Genomic DNA, 15,815 nt, shown 5'->3' with positions numbered 1-15,815 from the left:
CCCACTGTGGTGGGGGTGTGGGAGTGTGAGGGAGGGGGAGACGGGAGCCAGAACAGGCATGTCAATAATCAGGAGACCGTGCCGGGCACGGGGCTCCGTCCCAAGGGACACCCGTGGGAGAGGGTGTGGACCCGAGGGGGGAGACGCGGTGACAGGTGTCCACAGACCCCACGGGCTGAAGCCTGCTCCTGGGGCCGTGACTCCACTGAGCTTCCGCCCGCCCAGCCCATACGCCGGGCACGCCTTGGGGACTAGAAGAAACCACCAGGGACGAAGCCAAGAAGCTCACACCGAGCGGCGCTGGGGGGTGCGGGGGGCAGCGGGCGCTGAGCGGACATGGGGGAGCAGGACAGTCCCTGCCAGCGTCCTGTCTTGTGCCTGAGAAGCCCACCCAAAGCGCTCCTGTTTGGTCCTTGCTTGCTCGGGCTTTCCCTGACTCTTCTGCTGTCCCTACTGTGACGGTTGATTTGTGGCTTGGTTATTAGCTCTCAACTAAAGTGCAAGATAAGCCACAGTCAGAGGTGATGCCTTACTGTGCCCACACGTACAAAGCCCTCTTGTGGACTCTAGAACGCCGCTCGCATCCACCGAGCCCTTGTCGGGAACCAGACACCGAACCAAGCGCTCTCTTGGCGCCCGTGTCAGAATCACCCTCGGCCGAGGCAACGGAGGCTCCTCCCACTTTACAGGGGGAGAAGCTCAGGTTTGGGGGGTCCGGCAACTGCCCGGGTTCTGGAATTTGCCCAAACTCCCAACCCCAGTCCCCCTGCTGTTTCCACGTTTCCCAGCAGCACAGTGTTCCTTCCCCAGGGGGCCATGCCCTCAAGGTCAGAGCGTCCGCGATCACACTAAAAGTCTAAGAGGATGCTGGTGGGCAGAGAAGGGGACAGAGACACAGAGCGCTTGCAGGCTTGAGGTGTGTGGCAGCAGCTGACACAGAACCTGCGAAGTGCTCACCGCTTGCCAACAAAGACAAACCTGTTTCCCAGTAATATGACAGAAAAGGAATTAGCCCGCCCAAGGGCCCACGACAGCAAGGGCTGCTCCTGGCGAACATAATCTCAGATGCTTCATTTAAATGCAGGTTCTCTAGGTTGGGTCCGAGGAGTGGGGCCCTGGCCCTGACCGCACGTGCACAGCCAGCTCCATGTCCCGGCCAGCGGTCCCTCGCAGAAGTCCCGCCCTCTGGCCTCCGTACTGTATCTGACGCTCATCACCAGCTCACACATCTCCCCGCATCCTGCTCAGTGGCCCCCGGCACCAGCCTGCCCTTGGCCCCCGCCTCTCTCCATCGCGGATGTCTCGAGGACAGATGGCTGATCGTGTACCAATGTGTCTGGGGGACGATCCTGTCTTTCCTGCTACAACACCTCGCAGGGAGCCCCTTTTCATCCCGGAACGCAGGATGTACTGGCCTCCTTCCCCGACCCACTTCCCTGACCCTTCCTGTGTCTGCTGGGATCACCCGAGCAAACCGCTGACACTCCGCGTGGAAGCCAGCCTGAGCCGCTGCCTCAGCACGACACGAGCCGGCGCAGCCGGTCCCGACTCCACACGCAGAGCTGCGGGCTCCCGAGGGCAGAGCTCAGGCGAGATGGGTTTGTGCCATCGCGCTCAGCCTGGAACACCAGGCGGGAGAGCCCCAGGCTCTCGGGCATGAACGTGCTACCGTTTTCACAGCACTCTCAGTTAAAACATCAGCCCTCCAGGGCGCACGCGCCAGCCCAGGAAGCCTGGCGGGGACCTGGCAGAAAAGTGGTTCTCGGTCACTGTCCACCTACACCTAAAGTGCGTCACCGGGCCCGGTGTGGACAGGCCCCCGGGAAGGGGAGCTGGCCCGGAGCTGTTAAGGGCCCACGGGGTGACTTCAGGGTGCTGGCCACCCTATGCTGCGTGTTTCTGCACGGGCTGCTGGGGCTCAAAGCCAAATCTGGGCTCACTCCTAGCAGAGTGTTGACTGCACCCCTCAGCAGTTCTCCCCAGCAGCCTCATTCCCGCTGCCGCCTCCTTCCCGGCCCCTCCCGCATCCTCTCCACCCCTGCGTGCTCTCACTGACTTGTTTCCCGGGCCCAAGGAGGTAGGAGGACCCCGTGGTCCTGACTGTCAAGAAGACACTCGGTCCCGCGAGGAGGGTGCCTTGGATTCCAGAGCCGTGGTGCTGGGACTCAGGTCTGAGTCGCTGTCCCACAGCACGGGACTGGCTTCCGCCTCATCCGAGGGCCCATGTTCTGCCTACTTGGGAATTCAGTCTCCTCCAAACAGGGACTCGAGCCTGAGAAGACACACAAAGAATAATATTCTTTCTCATGCAACCGGCGGAGTCAGCGCTGGCCCAGCCCGGGTGGCCCGCACCCTCGCGGCCAGCGCTCGCCGGCGGCCTAACGACTTGCAGCTGTGGCCGCCACTGCCCAGCCTCCGGGAGACCGCAGACCGACGGAACCGGGCCCCGAGCTCCGCGGCGCTGACTGCCAGGTTTCCAAAGCGGGGAGGCTCAAAGCAGCTGCCCTTGCAAGCGAGGAGAGGCACTTAGGGACACTCCAAACAGCGACGGTGGCCTGTCACTCGTGACGGGGGTTAGTCCCCTGACTAACAGGGATGCGCTCCCCCGCCTCTGCCGCGTCGCCCCCTCGACACCTATTTCTGAGAGCTTCGCCCGCACGCTCCGTGAGCATGTTCCGGCCGTCTCTCTTCCATCCCGGGAGGCTGCCTTTCTGTTCACCGTGTTTATGACCTGCTTCCTAGGGCTTCTGACATTTCATCAGCTATGAGAACCTCTTAGCAGTCATTATTTTTAAATGTCCGTTCTTCCTCACCGGCGCGATGCAGCACATAATCCAAGGGTTTATTGGCTTTCCGGTTGATAAGTTAAACCTGGAAGTAAGACTGACCCTTTGGTCCTGAGTTTCAGCGACTGTGGAATTGGAAGGAGGTGGAGGCAGCCTGCACGCACAGGCGCGAGCCTGGGCTTGTTCTTGGGGAGACCGTCGCCCTTGGCTTCTGCGGGTTCAAGGAAGGAACCCACTCTGCGGCTCAGTAAGTCAAGCCATCTCCCGTGGGCAGAGAAATGCCACGTGCAGAGCAGAGCGAAGCCGGGGGCCAGCTGGGAGGTCGGCGTGGGAGCGAGGGCAGTGGCTGGAAGGTAATGGCTACGGGAAGAGAGCCGCCTGCTGGTAGGATTTGCTCCAGAGGTCACAGAACCCAGACTCCAGGGGATCTGATCTCATTTCATAGCATCAGACACAGGGAGGGGGGGAGAGGAGAGCACTATGGTGGGCAGAAGGGGCAGAGAGAAGGAGAGGGTGGGAAAGGAGGGGGCTGAGGATGAGGGATTCAGGCGAGGCTTTCCTGGGGCTCGTGCTGCAGCTGAGGGGGCGAGAACAAGTGGCAGGCGCCCCTGCTCGCTCCCCGGGGGAGGGGCAGCTGGTCCTTAAGTGGGGGAGGGTGGGGACAGGCCCAGGGCTCAGGCGGGAGGCCCACCCGCTTGGTGCTGCCGTGCGCAGGGATCATGCCCAGCACCCCAGAAGTGGCAGCTGGGTACTTGGTTCACAGTGGGCCCCAGCTGCACATGCACACAGTTATTTTTAGTCCCTTGTGGTTCCTTTGTGTTCTGTTGCTCCAGGGGAGTCTGTCCAGGTGCGGGCGCCACAGCCAGGGGTCCCGGGTCCCAGCCTGTCTCACTAGTGATTCTTTCCATCAACCTCCCCCCTCCAAGGCCCAGTCCTGCTCTCCCAAGCGTGCTGCCCGGGGCAGGGTGGGTCCTGACAGCTGGACTTCCAGCTGAAGCCTTGACCCCACTTTTCCTAGGAAATGGCCATTAGAAGCTGTTGCCTGGGCCTGAGTAACCATGCCGCCCAATCCAATCCCGAGCTCAGCTGTAGATACGGGACTACAGCTCTGGAAAGCCCTGTGTCCTCCTCCCACCCCAGGTGGGCGGTACAGTCAGCCCGCCGATCACCCTGCAGAAGTGTCATCCCCTAAGACCCTGGGCCACCTGAGAAGCTTCCTTTCCCCGTGGAAGGCCTACCTGGGCGCCAGCCCCGCTGATGCGCAGGCGGTGGGTGCAGGCTGCACATTTTGCTGAACCGCAGACAGTCTTTCTGACTCTGACACACTTTGCATGGAGCCTTCTGTGCGGCTGGAACGTGCCGCGGGCACGCTCGGGGCCGTCCCGTGGGGAATGCTGAGTTCCTTGGCTCAGAGACACCCATGGTTTCTCAGCCTCTGAAAGAGTTTATGAGCAGAGCATGGACTCTCCCTCCCCTGCCCTCCCCTGCCCTCCCCTGCCCTCCCCTGCCCTGCCGCTACTCCCGGCCATCAGAGGAGGAGCCTTTCAGCCCCCCCGGGGCCCCTTCCCTTCCCTGCCCCCACCTTGACTCTCAGTCCTTGGCATCAAGCCCAGCCAATTTCCTTGGTCACCCCAGGCAGCCAAGCGACAGGAAAACTGGGATCAGACGGAGCTCCGCACGTCACCTGGTGCTGCTCCGGCCACACAGGCCCGCAGCTCCTGTCTGAGCCCAAAGCAGCCCTTTACCTCTCCAGCTGCGCCTGTGAAGCAGAGTCCAGGGGGGCCTCAGGTGCTGCAGCTGTGCGGCGTGCCAGGATCCTGCCGGCTGCGGGGAGCGGGGCCGAGCCAGCAGAGCCCGCAGAGCAAGGAGAACAGTCTGGCCTCGGGGTCACTCCAACTGGGTGGAGCTGGGGTGACCAGTATGGTGGGCAAGAGAACCCCGGGGGCCTTTGGTCAGGAAAGGGCCTTGGGGCAGGCTGTGCCATCGGCATGGGGACAGGACCCAGGAGCACTCAGGGCAGGGCTGGGTGAAGACAGGAGAGGCCAAGTTCTACTCTCCGGGACATGGAGTTCAAAAGCTCATGAGGAGAAACAAGCAGGCAGAGTTCGAGCTTAAAGGCCAGAGGCCCAGCAGAAAATGGGGGCGGCCCGGAGAAGCCCAGGAGGTGGGCTGGGAAAAGCCCACGGGGGCTGGGAGGGGGGTGTGGCTCAGGGGACAGCGCAGGGCCCAGGACGGCATGGACTGTGGAAGCTGGGGCCCCTGCGGGCCAAGGGCAGCACGGTGGAGCAGCAGAGCGGGGAGGGCCCCTGAGAGGAGGGCCGGTCCCAGCCACGCTGCCTGGGTTCCTGCGTCTACGGAGCCCGGAGGCCTGGGACCCGTGGACAGGCCGGTCCATCCTGCCCGGGTCCCTCCCAGCTCCCCACTGCCCTCTCTTCTGCACCCCCAGGGTCTTCCTACAGCCTTCGCTGCACTTGGCACCCCTTCACCTGTCTGTCCTTCCCCTCCTGCGCCAGGCTCTGGGAGGTCGCTATTTTGGTCCCTGTTCAGCCGCAGAGCCTGAGACACCGCCTGACTTGTGGGGAGGGGATCTCTTGGAAAACACTGGGACAGCGAAAAAAGAATGAGTGGAAAAGAAAGAAAACCCAAGACAAACCGAAAAAAGAAAACCCAAACGAGATTGCATCTGTGTCTCCTGAGTTGGCGGCATTTGGTAAACATGTTCTTGGTGCCCCCTCCCCACCACCTGCTACAGGTGCACAAAAAGTAGCTCTACCCCCGGCGACGTAGCGCCCTGGTCGCTGATGGCCATCAATGTGGTCATTAACTCCCAGGAACACTGCACACCTACTGAGCGCCGGACGCTGTCCTTGACCCACAGCCTGCGGCGTAACTCAGAGGGGTCCTGCTTAGCAGATGGACCCACTTGCAGCACAGCTGACGTGCTGGCTGAGGACAACCTCTGCTCCCATTCACCCAGTGACCGGGTGCTTCTTGCTTCCGTGCGGTGCCAGTGACAGGAGGACGTGCTTCGGTCCAGCCCTTGAGAGAGATCATTCCCTGTGCTTCACTCTGGCTGTTAGAGCAACCATCTCGTCTCATTTCAAATTGTACACTTGTGTAACTTTCCAGGAGTTTAGCCAAATACTCAAAAAAGAAAAACAAAGAAACAACTGCTGGCTTGATCACTGAAAGCCAGAAACTGAGGCGCCCTTGAAATCGTATTTCAGAAGACGAGATGGTGAGATTTTTCTGAGAGGCTATCATTTGACAATAAGTGAATATTTCATTGGATCTGCTGGAAATGCTTTCCTTTGAAAGTTAATTCATGGGTTTGGGCTCTCTCTGGTTGCCTTCCATCTCAGAGTCCAGGACTTATGTCAGATTCAGCTTTTCCACTCCTGGAGAAAAAAAAAAACTCTAAATTTTAAAACTAGGACACGATTAATTTTTCTTAAAGAAAAAAGCCTGACAGCTATCTGCATTTTGCCACAAATGAGAATGAGTAGGAATGAACCAATGCTGACAACCTGACGGCGTGTTCCGTCCCCGTTAAAGCAGCCGAGCCCCCTCCCCGCCCCAGAACCCGACGTGTGCGCGCCGGCTTACTTCCGGTCATGCAAGTTGACTGGAGACGCTGGGGTGGGCGCCGAGGATCAGCGGGTGAACGCGTCCACTCACGTCTCCTGGGCCCGATGGCCGTTCGTGGTGACGAGGGGCGGAGGTAGCAAGGCTTCAGGTCTGAAGCCTACTCTCAAGTAGCCCAGGAGTAACAGACATTAATTCTGTGCCTGCAGCTTCTCTGGATATTTAAGACTCCTTTCAAATTTTAAAAAGTGGGTTGAGACCCCCACTACCCACACAATAACCCCCACCCTCAGACAAGGCATGTGTTTCAGGCCCCTCACGTCCCAGGCTGTTTCCCTTTTTGCTGCTTCTTAGCACCTGACTGGTCTCCCTAAACAACCCAGGGACTCTCAGCAATGGGAGAGCCGATGCTTGGAAGGCAAAAGCACGCCAGCCGGGCAGTGACGCCGGGTCACTGTGTTCAAACCTCTTGCTTTACAGGTGGGGACGCTCAGGCAGACACGAGGCGACAGTCCGCAGCTGGACCCGGCCTCTGGCGTCCCCTCCTGGGCCAGCAGGCTCACCAGTCCTGTCTCCCGGCGCTCCTCCAGGCCTGGAGCACCCATCTTTGGTGTGGCTTCCTCTCTGCGGCCCCAGCCCCAGGGCTACATTCCCGAGCTGAGTGCAGAGCGGGGGCCAGAGGGGTTCTCCAGGCTCTGGAGAAACCAGGGACGTGCTCCGGGCAACAGAGCTGGGAGAGACAGCCAAAGAGCAAGGAGATGGAATACATTCTGGTTGCTTTTTCTTGCAGTTACTTGTAAGAGGAGTCCGTGCTATGAGAGGCCCAGAGAGAGTGGTTCCTGGAAAGGGTGGCTTTGTGGTTAAGAGTCTGAACTGTGGATTTCGGTTTCAACATAAATCCAGGTCTGGTGAATAAGGAGCACTCCGCGTCCAGCGGGTGGAGCCCCCAGTGCTCGGGGCAGACTTTGTCCCGCCGCGGAGATCAGCCAAGGATGCTGCCAAGGCGGGCGGAGGGGGCAGGCAGACCCCGGTGTACCTGCCAACGGCCGGGGCTGCAGCATCATAAGCTTCCCGGAACGTGATGGAATGAGGGACTGGAGACACGGGGCAAACACACATCGACTCCGCAGTAACAGACAGTACCTCCTCAGATGACTGTGCTTGTGAACACAGGGCAGACCAAGTGCCTCCTGGGAGACGATCCTCCAGGAGGGGCACGTCCTCAAGGCAAACCTCAAGGCAGCCCTTCGTGAGAAGGCAAGCTCCAGGCTGTCCGCGTCCGGCTGCAGAACATTCTGGGAATCGCGCTGGATGCCACAGGGAGGCAGGTGGTGGGGCCCAGGGAGGGGACTTGAGGTTGCCCATCTTTGCTGGAGCCGGAGGTGGAAAGGACCCCTCCCAGTGCTGCTGGCCCTGGTCAGCCGAAAAGGAGGAGAACCCGCCCTGCACCGGCTGTCACGACCCTGGGGCTTCAGACTGAGCCTGGCATCCGCGGCCTGCGCAGCGCAGCCAGGACGGAGCAGTGCGCTCACCGCAGACACTGACGTCGGCCTCCTTCCCCCGTGCAGGCGGCTGGGGGCGGGTGGGCGGCAGCCCGGCCAGCAGCCCGGGGGTGCACGAGCTCTCAGTCCTGAAGGAGGCCCGGGAGGCACAGCCCCCGCCCGCCACGCTTGACAATGTGGCGGCAGCAAGCGCACCTGAAAAAACGGAACAGAGGCTGTTTCTCTTCTACGTGGAGGAAACACTGATAGATTTGTCTGGAGGGGGACTCGGACGCTCCAGAGGGTGCATTCTGCCCACAAAGCCACCAGCGAGCCAAAGGGCTGAGCCGAGCGCGGGGGCACAGCTCAGGTCCTCGTGGGGGCGCCGACGGTGCTCGAGGAGCAGGTATCCCGCGCGGCGGTCCCCGGCCGCGTCGCTGAGGAGGAGGAGGAGGAGGGACGGGACAGCCTCTGGCTGGAGTTAGGCTTCCTGGCTCCCCACTGGTACGCCAGGGCTGCCCAGGGCTGGGAACCGCGCCATCGCCTCCGGACGCCGCCCGGCCCTGCCGAGAACTGCGGAAACGCAGACCTGACCCCAAATGCTCCATCTACATCGTACTTTGCCATGTGGACTCTTGAAAGAAGGGGGCTAGAAATGCCTCTAATTTGAGAGACACAAAAGCAAAGGGAGCAATTAGGATGAAACCGGCCCTGGGTAAGTTTCGTGCCCGGAGGAGGGATGGGAGAGGAGGCCAGGCAGCCTGCGGGCAGCCCGGCGGCGGCGGCGGCGGCGCCCTCTCACAAGCCAGGAGACAGACCCGGGGAACGCGAAGCGGTCACTCGAGGAAAGCGCTGCCTCGGCCGCCGTTGGCCAGGATGAAGGGCTGGCCGGGAAGCAGAGGGCGGGGCCTCCGCACGGACCCTCGTGAGCGCTTGGCCCAAGTCTGCGGCTTTTAAGGCTCTTTTGAGACCTAGAGGGAAAGATGCAGAAAACAAACAGGAAGCGGAAATGCAGGATCCACTGGAGGCCGCCCTCACGGAGACGGTTTGTGGGGATCGAAGCCCACACTTCGCACAGAGGAGGCCTGGGCAGGAGCTTAAAAATGTGTTTGATACAAGCTTGGAGCTCAAGTGCAGAGAGACAGCACTGCTGCCAAGATTTCAGGGGCGACAGGGGGGTTTCCACAAGGCTTCAAGGAAGTGCAGAAACAGCCACAAGCCAGACTCAAAGGACACAAGGAGGACAGCCTAAAAGTGATTCCGAATGTGTGAAGCATGAGGGACAGTGTGTTAGTCAAGATACAGAACTGGTTGCTTTGAAAGAGAGCCAATGTGAGCAGCTTAACTAAGACAGAATCTGATTCTCTCTCACCCGTCAGTCCTTTTGGGGGGCGGCCCGGTGGAGCGGGGTGACGTCGGACCCCGAATGGCTCAGGACCCAGACTGTGAGGCCTGTCTGGAGACGCCCCCGCCTCCCATCTCCGACTTCCAGGCCGGGAAGGGAAAGGAGAGGTGGGAGGTGCGGCTCCCTAGTGCACGTGCCACCGAAGCTGCCCTCACTGCTGCTGCCCGCAGCCCACCGGACACAGCTCAGTCACGTGGCCTCCTGCGGCACCAGCGTCCAGGAGAGGCGGGCTTGAGCTGAGAAAGCATGTGCTAGGACCAGGACGGAGATGTAAATGGAGAAAGACAACAAGCCGTCTGGGCACCCAGGCTCCTCCCGACGTCTTGCTCTCTGAGCCCCGAGGTGGCGCCTCCATGGCCTACAAGAGCTGCGCAGCGCCGCCTGCCTCGTCTGTGTCCCAGCTGGTGGGGTAGGGAGGAGGATGCATGGGGCTAGCAGCTTCCTCTGAAGGATGCGACGTGGACGCTGCACGTGCTATTCCTGGTCGATTTTGTCTGCCAGAACGTAGCCTCGTGGCTACATCTGGAGGCACGAGAGTCTGGGGAGTGTCTGGGGTGCAGGGACCCTAGGCGCCCTGGGGACGCCAGGAGGGAGGAGAGAATGAATAGTCGGTGATGAGTTGCATCTCAAATCCAAGGGGCTTCAAGTGTGATGGCTGAGAGCGTGTTCAGTCTCCTTAAGACCCGAGCAAATTACTCCCAGATCCTCGCAGACCAGTGGTCTTTGTTCATCGAGTGATGAACGTTCCACCTGGCGTTCCAAGTCGGGATAGAGAAGCTTAACTGTGAAAGGGCACCGCAGCCCCGGGACGGCTCCCCAAACTGCAGCTCACGAACGTCCCGTGAAACGATTTTGGAAAACAGATGTACGAGTTCCCCGCCCCCGCCCCCGTTTCATGGGATGTGCTGTCACTGGTCCCCCAGGTCCTGCGGGAGAGGAGTTATCCCCCTTTCCAACGTCCCTGACCCAGAGCCCCTCCTCACCATGACCTTTCACCCCTCCATGCAGCCGCACTTCATGGAACACATTTTGAGAGGCACCTGCCAGCGTGGTAGAAATGAGCAAAAAGAAGAAAGAAGAAATATGGTTAAAAAACAAAATAAAGCAAGCCATAGACACGGTACCCACACCACTTCCTGTTCTGAGGGACCTGAGGGGGCTGTCTCTCTGGGGGACTGAGCACACCCTGCAACTCCCGGGATGAGAGAGGATTTGGCCGGATTACGTCTAACAGAGGGATTCCAGACCATATCTCCTCTGCTCTCATCACTGGGTACAGAGGCGACCGGAAGGGTCACGCTTTCCGTGAAGTTGGTGTCTTGGAAGCAAGGACTACGTCTGTCCTCCGTGCCATCCCTGCGTCTTCCCACCGTCCTGATGGATGTCCTGTGAGTGAGCGAGTGAGTGAGCGGATGAATGGAGAGGATTCCGAGAGCAGACCCAGCCCTGGCAGGGACGTGGCGTAGGACTGCCCCCCGCGGGGACACTGCTGAGATCAGAAATGCCCGCTGCTGTGGTCACTTGGCCAGAGGGTGGCAGGAAAGGGTGGGTGGCAGGAAAGGGTGGGCCCCCCCGGTAGGCCCCTCCACTCTCTCAGTGCCCCGCTTTCCCTCCACATGCACCTTCCCGCACAGCCATGGAGTCTGGGGGCTTCCTTGACAGGAAGGGGTAAGGGTTCATCTTGAAACAGTGCAAAAGCCAAACCTTTTCTCCATTGCTGTTTGGGGCTGAATTCACCTCCGATGAGAAAGCCACAAATTGTCACTGGAAAATGCTCATTAGAATGTGACAGGGAAAGCAAGATTGGAGTCTGGGGGTGGGACGGGGTGCAGACCATTTCAAGCATTTGTGCAGATACGGACATGAGAAGCCTGGAGGGAGATACGCCCGCGGTCAACAGTTTTTAGCACTGGGAGCAGGGCTGCGAGAGGCTCCTTATCCTCACTGTCCCGCCCTCAGTGAGCAGCCCGGCCCCGGGCCCCGGGGACACCTGCGTCCCTGCCTGGCTATCACCCTCTGCGGGCTGCCGCGGACGGGCGGCTCTCTGCCGCTGCCCAGGGGACCCTGCTGGCCACGCTCCTGGATGGCGATCCCCAAGTCAGTCCCAGCGCCTGAGCTGAGACCTGCAGTCCCCCGTCGCCAGCCCCTCAACGCCATGGAGGGCTCCCAACCGTCTCCTGCCCTCCCGCCCCGGAGTGACAGACAGGACACGATTCCAGAAGGTGCCACACAGGCCTGGTCTTGTGAGTCTCTGTCCCTCGCCCGAGAGCTTGGCTTGACCACAGAGAAACCGCTCCCTGGGGGACGGCAGGCACGTGTCTGCTGCACGTGGGCTCCAGGGGTGTCCCCTGTGGCGCGGAAACGAGCGGTCACCCGAGGCTGCTGCAACATTCCCCCTCTTAGAAAGGGCCTTGGCCTTTGGCTGTGTGTCCGGCAGGGAGTTCTAGCAGGAACGTTCCTCCCAGGAGTGTCTTAACTAAATAAACGAGGCCGTAGTGGGACGGTTGCCATCGCTTTACGTCTCAGTGTGGAGGAAGGAGGGCCTGCCAAGAATCGAGGGGGCCCGTGTGTGTGGTGCCTGTGTTCACACCCTCACACGCTCACAGACACACACACTCACAGACACACACACTCTCAGACACAGACACGTGGGCACACACTCACATGTCAAAGAATGCTCAGGGTTTGGGTATTTCCCTCCTATGAGGCTCCAAGTGCATTTAAAAGTGAACGAAAGCCAGAACAAGGCTGTAAAGGCTGTGCCGTATTTTGAATGTTTACTTTGAACAACACTCTAAATGCACATGAGTTTTTTGTGGTGACTCAGAATAGCTTAACGGGGAGATCACGTACAACCCGCGGCCTGCACGGCCTGCAGCCCCCGACCCCACACAGCCTCCCCCGGGACAACCCCCCCCAGGAGAGGCCCACGTGCCCGCGTGAGTGTCCAGCAGCTGAGGCCCGCAGGCGGGAAGGGGACGGGAGAATTCGCAGACATTCCAGGCCCGGCATGTGTGCCGGCACTTCTCCCCCCAGACTGACCCTCGTCTGTGTGGAGGAAAGGAGCAGAGGAGACCGAGTGTTACAGACGATGTGGGCTCGACCCTACTGACCCCTCGAGGCTGGACTCGCCCCTCGGCCTGGGCGCATCCTTCCGCTCACCCTCCTGCTAGCCCGAGCCAGCAGCCTGCTGGGTACAGATGCCCTGGACCCTGTACACGGAGATGCTGCCCGAATCTCCGGGCCTGAGGTTCCACTAGGCTGTCAGAGTCACAGGCCACCGCGGCAGCTCAGTGCTCCTGGCCCAGCCTGGCCAGGTCACCTGGTGGCCACCCACCCACGTCCTGTTCATGCAGCTGCTCCGAAGGCTCCCTGTGGGACACCCCAACTGGGGGGCAGGCATCCCGGTGCACGCGGGCCCAGAGGAGGAACACAGCGTGCGGCGGGAGTTTTCTGACACTAGGGCCATGTGTTCTGAGAGGACGGGCCTGCAAGTCTGGGGCCAGGAGGACTGCCGGGTGGTCTGGGGGGCGGCAGACTGACCACAGGCCCAGCCGCTCACTGCAGAGAAAGGGCAGTGACGGGGTAGGAGGGATGGTGGCGACGCAAGTGAGAAAACGAAATCCACAGGGACCAACGAGTGTGTCCCCAAAGCCATGACCAAGGCAGGGCCACCAGACGCCCTACAGAGACTTTCTTTCCCCTCCTGCTTGTGGCCACCTCCCAGCTATGGCCCCGCAGGCTCTTCCTTTCATTGATCAGCCGGCAGGCTGCCCGATCTCATCCTCACCACCCGCGGCCTCCCGTGGACCACGTACCACGCTGTTGGGGGAGGCTCTCAGGAGGAACAGGCCCCCGGCCCAGCAGGCCCCCCAGGACCAGGGGCTCCTGTGGTGGTGGCGAGATGCCAGCGGGAGGGCGAGGAGGAGGAGACCAGCGCGGAGGTGGCAGGAAGGATGCAGGACGTGGGTCCCACAGGAGGCGCCGCCGTGTAAACTGCTCTATCGGTGATGCGAGCGTTCAGGTCCTTCCGGAAAGACGTGAAGGTGGAACTAGAAGTGGGAGCTGGGTAAAAAGTGACAGTCTAGACACTGAAACATTTTTTTAAAATGTTGACGTTGTTTCAGACCTGCAGAGAAGTTACGGTAAGAACACAGAATTGCTGACATCTTTTACCCAGCGACCCAGGTGGGAACTCCGTGTCTCTCTCTCCTTCACTCCCTTTACCCCTAAATACTCCCATGTGTCCCCTAAAAGCAAGAACATTCTCTCACAAAACTTCAAAAATGATCAAAATCAGTAAATTAAGACCTAAGCAGTTGTGCCCCTTTATCCACAGTTTCGCTTACTCGAGGTCAACCGCAGTCTGAAAACATTACATAGGAAATTCCAGCAGTGAACAATTGGAAGTTGTAAATTGCTCGCGGTTGTGAGCGGCGTGATGATCTCTCGAGCCGCCCCGCCCGGGGTGTGAACCACCCTTTGTCCAGCGTGTCCTCGCTGTTGGTCCCTTAGTAGCCGCTCAGTGACCGGATAGAGGTGCCTCCACACTTGTGTCCAGGTGACCCTTGGTTTTCTTAGTTCTGGTCCCGAAGCGCAGGAGCAGGGACGCGGGCGACTCGGATACGCCACAGAGAAGCCACGAAGTGCTTCCTCTAAGTGAAGAGGCGAAAGTTCTCAACTTAGCAAGGAAAGAGCAAAAAGTCACGTGCCGCGGCGGCTGAGCCCTGCGGTGAGAGCAAAGCTTCTCTCTGTGAAAACGTGGAGGAGGGAAAGGAAACCCGCGCTCGCTTTGCTGGTGCACCTCAAACTAAGTTTTGGGTTCACACAGACAAGGCATTAAATTTGTACAAGGAGATACTTTGAGAGAGAGGGGCGGCACTCAGTAACTTCCATCACAATACATGGCTGCGGCCGTCTTACTTATTGTTAGTCACTGTTCATCTCTTACTGTGCTTAATTTATAAACTAAACTTTCTCGTCGGCGTGTGTGTTTAGGGAAGACAGCGTACACACAGCGTTCGGAGCTAGCCGCGGCTTCAGGCATCCACGCGGGGTCCTGGCACGTATCCCCCTCTGATAGAAGGGCCGACGGCACAAACCTATTATCTGATCTGCTGTCCTTTTTCATATTTCACCAATCGTCCCAACGGTGTCCCAGGGCAACAGGAGCTCGCCTTGGCCCCGGTGGCCCCGGACACCTCCCCACCTTTGTGTACACCCCACAGCCTGGACATTTCACACAACTGACATCCGTTTCACAGCACGGCCCTCGGTCCGGGCAGGCTGTTTTTAAACTTGTGTCATAGGCAAATCCTGGGTCCCTCGGCCTGAAGAAGCTGTCCTGTTTGGCGTGCGTCTTATCTGAATCTCAAGACGCTAGTTCTGTTTTGACAGAGGCACAGGAACAGTCCCCTTGGCAGCCCCTCGGTCCTGCTAGTTTGACCTCCTTGAAGCAGAGCGGCCTCCCCGCCCCCGCCCTTCTCAGCCCTTCTCCTCTGCCCCTTGGTGAGGCTGATTCAGTCGCCATCAACAGCAATCCCAGAGCCCAGCGTCGGCCCCGCAACAGGGAGCATTCTGAACGATTATTAAGGGTGGATTTCTCCACGTGGAAAAAATCAGGCCTCCAGCACCACAGTCTGGCAGCCCCCCGGACCCCAGCTCTGGAAGCGGGGCTTGGGGCTGGGCAGAGCCCTTGGAGCCAGCCGCTGAAACAGCAGGGCTTCGCAGCAGCCCAGGGACTCCGCGCAGATCTGGTTTGCGTTGCCCCCCGAGGGCTGGGGAGGAGGGAAGTGGGAAAAATATGAGTGTGAGTCACCGCCGTTCTTGCACAAGCCTCGGCTCTGGGGCCAGCCGGACCTCGAGTGCGCGCCCACCAGCTCTGGGGCGCCTGTGACCTCTGCCCGTCGCCCCTCACCTCAAATCCACACGGCACAACTCAAGTCCATGGTGTGTCGGACACACCCCCGCTTCCCCATCCTTGATGCCAGGCTGGGCGGCCTGGAGAGCCGTGAGGCAAAGCGAGAAAAACAGAACACTCAGGGTTACCGCTACAGTCAGCAGACGCAGAGGCCCATCAGGACGCAGGGCACAGAGCACCCTGGTGCCGGCCGGCCAGCTGACCGAGGGCGGCCCCTTCCGGGAAACAGCTCCCTTCAAGGAGCTGATAGAGACCACTGTCCCTCCACGTTTGCTTCAGTGTTCACTCCCCGGGGGTCTGTCATTCTCGGCACGCGCCTTGACAATAGCGCATCCCCACACCGTCATATTTGCGCTACCTTTGTCTCCTGGGCTGAGAGCTTTTCTTCCCCTGGACCTGCTCTGGGACCCAGCACAAGGCCAGCAAACTAGTCCTCAGCGCAGCACGGCCCAGAGAGGCTCCCGGAGGGGCGGGGCCCGCCAGCGCGGCTGGGGCTCAGCGTGCTAGCAGGTGCGAGTTCTGAGGAAGTGCGGGGGTTTGTGAAGGTGTCTGGGCGGGAGTCTGCCCCGCGGGTGGCCGGTTTCTGCCCATGGCCATCGTGTTTGCACGCACGTGCACAGCTTCCTACTGCAGGACCT

At 60.2% G+C, this 15,815-nt stretch overlaps 1 long non-coding RNA gene across 1 annotated transcript in view; it reads right to left on the bottom strand.

The window, feature by feature from the left end:
* Positions 1–15,815, bottom strand: part of LOC141574088 (uncharacterized) — a 47,904-nt gene that overhangs the window by 14,723 nt on the left and 17,366 nt on the right. The window contains exons 3-4 of the long non-coding RNA XR_012500752.1: positions 4,532–13,912; positions 4,025–4,221 (exon numbers count right to left, since the gene is read on the bottom strand). This is a non-coding gene — a long non-coding RNA (uncharacterized LOC141574088). The remainder of the gene's footprint in view (positions 1–4,024; positions 4,222–4,531; positions 13,913–15,815) is intronic.

The sequence above is a fragment of the Camelus bactrianus genome, chromosome 19, assembly GCF_048773025.1.
Source record: "Camelus bactrianus isolate YW-2024 breed Bactrian camel chromosome 19, ASM4877302v1, whole genome shotgun sequence".
Lineage (NCBI taxonomy): Eukaryota > Metazoa > Chordata > Mammalia > Artiodactyla > Camelidae > Camelus > Camelus bactrianus.
This window is presented reverse-complemented; position numbering and strand designations above follow the sequence as displayed.